The sequence below is a fragment of the Solanum stenotomum genome, chromosome 1 (assembly GCF_019186545.1).
Source record: "Solanum stenotomum isolate F172 chromosome 1, ASM1918654v1, whole genome shotgun sequence".
Lineage (NCBI taxonomy): Eukaryota > Viridiplantae > Streptophyta > Magnoliopsida > Solanales > Solanaceae > Solanum > Solanum stenotomum.
The window spans coordinates 47,591,170-47,596,280 of record NC_064282.1 but is presented as its reverse complement, the minus strand read 5'-3'; the positions used below and the strand labels follow the sequence as shown (position 1 = coordinate 47,596,280).

The 5,111-nt window shown below is 38.0% G+C and overlaps 1 pseudogene; it reads right to left on the bottom strand.

Moving 5' to 3' along the window:
* Positions 1-3,437: 3,437 nt before the first annotated feature.
* Positions 3,438-4,832, bottom strand: LOC125853575 (uncharacterized; annotated as a pseudogene).
* Between the last annotated feature and the right edge of the window lie 279 nt (positions 4,833-5,111).

The window sequence follows — 5,111 nt, the reverse complement described above, 5'->3', positions numbered from 1 at the left end:
AGAAGTAAACGAACCAAAAGTCCCAATGCAAGGTTAACAAATCTTGTCTACAAACGTGAGTAACCTAGAAAGGAATGAAATTGTTACATATAGAAGAGAATATGCTAGGAATCAGTAGTAGGGAATTATTAGTATTTGTCTTACTCTCTCTTCTTCCTTCTTCCCTAAGTTTCCTGATCTTCCTTTATTATGTCATTACAGTGTTTCTTATTCTCCTTTTCTTAAGCTTCATAGTTTGTAATAGTTGTTTTGATTATTCAATCAAGGAACTCTTTGCAGTTGTTATATTATTATATTGTTACATTGGTGCTTTCATCCAACGAACTCCCATGGGTGATTCAAGGCTCAAATCTGTTGAATCTTCTATTTCCCTAAAGAATTTTTTTCTCTCTCTACGAAAGTTGCAAATTTTTGTTCTACGTTTGATAACCAGCAGAAATTGCTGCAAGATTTCATTACTAATGCATCTGTGCATTCGATTGCAGTGGAACCCGTCTGTCCTCTCCCCACAGAGGTGTGTTTGAGGCGGCGGTTGAGCTTTCTCGTTTTAGTGGTAAAAATTCTGAGGCTTGAGTGTTTCAGTGCAGAGATATTTTGAATTTTATGTTTCCCCTACACGTCGATTTTCGTTGGCTTCATTTTATGTTGATGGTAAGGTCCTTGAATGGTATCACTGGCTTTTTCACAATAAATAACTAGTTTATTGGGCATATTTGCTGAGAAACTTTGTTAGCATTTTTGTCATTCCCCGATCCTATACCCTGGGCGAGACTGGCACTCGAGAATCATTGTTGGCCCCAAGCAAACCTTTGTCCTAACTTAACTCTTAGCGGAAGAATAGCAGGAAACAGTCTCAAAAGATAAACTCATGCAATAAACTTAAAATGGCTTAAAAGAAACTTTGTTAGCATTTTTGTCACACCCCGAGCCTACACCCTGGGTGGGACTGGCACACGAGAACCATTGCTGGCCCCATGCAAACCCTTGGCCTGACTTAACTCTTAGCGGAAGACTTAAATAGCAAGAAACAGTCTGAAAAGATAAACTCATGCAATAAACTTAAAATGTCTTAAAAGAAACATTCAACTAGCCAATAACCAATTGTCTATGAAGCCTCTAACAAATGAGATGGACGTTGGGACAAGACCCACGACATCCTAATGAACTAGAATAATGAAAACAATAAAAAGGGGATCCTCTAGAAGCAAGGAGGTTCACCAACAACTCTAAAGCTCAACTTGATCAACGATGCGCTGGATGCTGATCCTGGTAACCTGTATCTGCATCATAAAAGATGCAGGCCAAATGACATCAGTACATTGAATGTACGAGCATGCGAGGGGATTCTAAAAAATACGTATGCTTGAAAGGAACGGAAGGAACATACTTGGTCTCAACTCAAACTCAACTCATTTCAATATAAAGCAGTAATATAAATGCAATATAAAGAAAAGCTTTAAAACATGTGGATAACAACTCTGTGTATTGAAAAATACAATAGTAACTGAGTTTGTATGCAAGGATACAATATAAACTTTGTTTGTATATGAAAATGGAAATAACTCTGTGTATATAAGAATACAAAATATCTCTGTGGGAGTTTCTCTAACTGACAACCATCACTATGAGCTATGTGATGATACAGCGTTTTGCCTCACACTGACAGAGTCGTCCTATACCTTGACAGGGGTATAGAACCTAACTACTAAGTGGATCCACTAGTCTATGCTAAAAATCACTAAGGAATCATCTAAAAAGTATGACCCTTTTCTACCCATGTTGGCTACACGATTTATGGAGACCTTGAATTATCTGAACTCAACTTGTCCCCAAATCAGTGCTTAATACTACTCCCAAAATGTAACTAGCTCATATGTTTAAAAACATAACACTTTCTGTGGTTTGAGATAATTACTCAAAACTAGCTCAAAGACTCTCTTGGAAATCGGTGTTTCCTCTCTTGCTTAAATATGAAAACATTTACTCTTTACTTAGAAACTAGCTCAAAGGCTCTTCTGGAAATTGGTTTTTCCTCTCTTGTTTAAATGTGAAAACATTTACTCTTTGGGAATACTTAGTTCCCATATACTCTTTTGAAGAAAATGAACTTCATTTGTTACTCTTACTCAACTCAAAACTCAAGTCTTTAAAACAAGTTTAAAGCATTTGCAAAAGACTTCTTGAAAAGACTCTAAGAACTTTCTTGACTTGGCTCTTAACTTTCTTTGAATTTTAATTTATGAATTCAAGGTTATGATTCATGTTTCTGGTTGAATTTTAGATGTTTAGAAGTCATTTAGAGTAGTTAGAATCGATCAAGAGGTGTTAGTACAGTTTAGAAGGGCTCAGACGGGCTAAATGACAAAAAATGGGTGGGGGCAGACCTCCCGGGTGCACTGCTGGCGCGGGGCGCTAGCCCCAAAGTTCAGAGACTGAATTCTGGCGCACTGCTGGCACGCCGCCCCAGTCACTCTGGTGTATTTAGGGGGCGCCATGCCAGCCCTTCCCCAGGTGACCCCGACGAATTTTTCAACTCATTTTTTGATCTTAATTTGATTAATTTCAATTATTTTTTCTCAATTTCTCTTTAGATTCAGATACCCAAAATATGTACACAAGAATATAACTCAAAACAACTCTACTTATCGACACGATTATCTCAAGAAACTCATTAATCTCATCCTAATTCAAGAACGAAAGCAATTCAAGAACATACATCAAGGCCATTCAAACTTTAAACTTTTTAGGACAAATTCACGCCGAAACAAACATGTTTGGAGCATGGGTGAACAAATCCAACGCTATGTGAACTCACATACCTCTTAGGGATCAACCCTTGGCAAAATCCGCAACCAAAATTGCAAGAACTTGCCGAATCTTGACCTTTTTCTTCTCCTTTCTCCTCTTGAGTTCTTTTCTCTAAAACCCTAGCGTGAATATGAGTGCGTAAACTAAACCAATTCAGTTTAGACCCCTAATTAATTAATAAAAACGAAATAACTTTATTGGGTATGGAAAAGACCATAATACCCCTTTTAAATTTGGGTAACTTTCCATATCTAGACAGACCAACTACAAATAGGCATATCTCCCTCATACGAGCTCAAAAGTTAGAAAACTCGGTGGCATTGAAAAGATAATTCAAAGACCTTTTATTTGATATCTTATAGCTCACCTAACTCATCATGTACTGAAAATTATGGTCGTTTGAAGTTGACCCAAAACTCATACTTAACATAAATTTGCCAAATTTCAGATTTCTCATTCTTTCCAAAAATAGTTCTTTCTAATTCTAGCTTTTTCAAATAACGGGGTGTTACAATATCTTCCCCTTGGGAACATTCGTCCTCGAATGAGATTACCCTAAGTAAGTTGTGGGTGTAGCATTTAACATTCAGCTCAAACACCTAACAAGCAAATCTAATTCAGTATATCAATTAAAGAGTACTAATAAGAGAATTAGTACCTTGATCTGGAATGTCTCTGGACTCAAAGAGATGTGGGTATCTCTTCTTCATATCTTCCTCAGCCTCCCATGTAGCTTCCTCAACAAACTGATTTCTCCATAAGACCTTGACTGATGCTACTTCCTTGGTTCTCAACTTGCGAACCTGGCAGTCTAGAATCTGAACAGGAATCTCCTCATACGACAAGCTATCCTTAATACCGACATATTTAATTGGGATAATCAGTGAAGGATCGCACATACACTTTTTCAACATAGAAATGTGAAACACTAGATGAACTGCTCCTAACTCTTAGGGTAGCTCCAACTCATAAGCTACATTACCAATCCTTTTGGATATTCTGTAAGGACCAATATACCGGGGACTAAGCTTCCCCTTCTTACCAAATCTCATGACACCCTTCATGGGTGAAACCTTCAGGTATACCCAATCATCTACTTCAAACTCTAAATCTCTTCTTCTAACATCAGTGTACGATTTCTGACGACTCTGCGTTGTTTTCAATCTTTCTTGAATAACTCTCACTTTCTCCATAGCTTGATGAACTAAGTCTAGTCCTATCAACCCAGCTTCACCAACCTCAAACCATCCAATAGGAGATTTGCATCTTCACCCATAAAGAGCTTCATAAGGAGCCATCTGGATGCTAGAGTGATAACTATTATTGTAAGCAAACTCAATTAGAGATAGGTGATCATCCCAATTACCCTTGAAATCAATCACACAAGCCCTCAACATATCTTCTAAAGTCTGAATAGTGCGCTCTGCTTGACCATCTGTCTGAGGATTAAAAGCAGTACTCAAGTTCACCTTTGAACCCAAGCCTTTCTGGATTGACTTCTAAAATTATGCAGTAAATTGGGCACCTCTATCTGAAATAATCGAAACTGGAACTCCATGAAGTCTTACTACCTCTTGAATATATAACTTGGCATAATCCTCTGCTGAATGGGTAGTCTTTATCGGCAAAATATGGGCTGATTTGGTCATTCGATCAATAATCACCCAAATGGAATCATGTTGTCTGCGAGACCGCAACAAACCAGTAATAAAATCCATGTTGATCATCTCCCACTTCCATTTCGGAATCTCTATATTCTGAGTCATACCACCGGGCCTTTGATGCTCTATTTTAACTTGTTGGCAATTCGGGCATTTAGCAACAAACTCAGCAATACCTTTCTTCATACTATTCCACCAATAAACTTCTCTCAAGTCGCGATACATCTTTGTGGAACTTGGATGGATAGAATATTTAGAGCTATGAGCTTTCTCCATGATCCTCTTTTGAAGTTCATCCACCCTTGGTACACACAACCTACCTTGATACCTCAATACACCATCTCCCCCTTGTCCAAAAGTCATCACTTTTTGCTTATGAACATTTGCCTTCAATTCAAGCAAAATAGGATCTTGGTCTTGTTTCTCTTTCACTTCTGACACTAATGGTGATTCAGCCCCATTCATCACCACTATTCCTCCTTCAATCGAATCCATTAATTAGACGAACTCCTAATCGTGCAAATCGGTGCACATCTTTCACTAAATCTCTCTTTTCTTCGTCAACATGGGCGGTACTACCCATAGACAACCTACTCAAGGTATCAGCAACAACATTAGTCTTACCTGGGTGATATAGAATAC